The 395-nt window shown below is 45.8% G+C and overlaps 1 protein-coding gene across 1 annotated transcript in view; it reads left to right on the top strand.

Moving 5' to 3' along the window:
- The window catches only part of ABCF2 (ATP binding cassette subfamily F member 2), an 18,084-nt gene that overhangs the window by 12,444 nt on the left and 5,245 nt on the right, over positions 1-395 (top strand). The gene's annotated exons all lie outside the window — the stretch shown is intronic.

Raw genomic sequence — 395 nt, 5'->3', positions numbered from 1 at the left:
TATAAATAAATCAACCTCATTCATTTTGGTGGCTGCATGGTATTTCGTTGTGTGGCTATCCTATACCTTATTTGTCAAACCATTTTTAGTGGATATTTAGGTTGAGTTCAGTGTTTTGCAGATAAAAACCATGGCAGTCCAATTGTGCAGGGCTTGCCAGGTCCTAAATCTGATTGGTCTGTGTCTTCCCTCCTGGGAGCAGTTCTTGTCAACTGCAGGGGGCTTCAGCCTCTAGGGGTGGGGTGTATTAGGGAGAGTCTTGTGATGTCTGTATGACGGTGGTTTTCATGGCTGTTCCCAATGCTGTGGGTGTGTTTATGGCTAAAGTGAAGATTTGGTCTGGCGCCCTGCTGTGGCTGAGGCATACAATTTGAAAGGCCCCAGATTCCAGATCA

Source organism: Myotis davidii, unplaced genomic scaffold, assembly GCF_000327345.1.
Source record: "Myotis davidii unplaced genomic scaffold, ASM32734v1 scaffold762, whole genome shotgun sequence".
Lineage (NCBI taxonomy): Eukaryota > Metazoa > Chordata > Mammalia > Chiroptera > Vespertilionidae > Myotis > Myotis davidii.
Note: the sequence above shows the minus strand (reverse complement) of the source record. Positions and strands in the feature narration are given on the sequence as shown.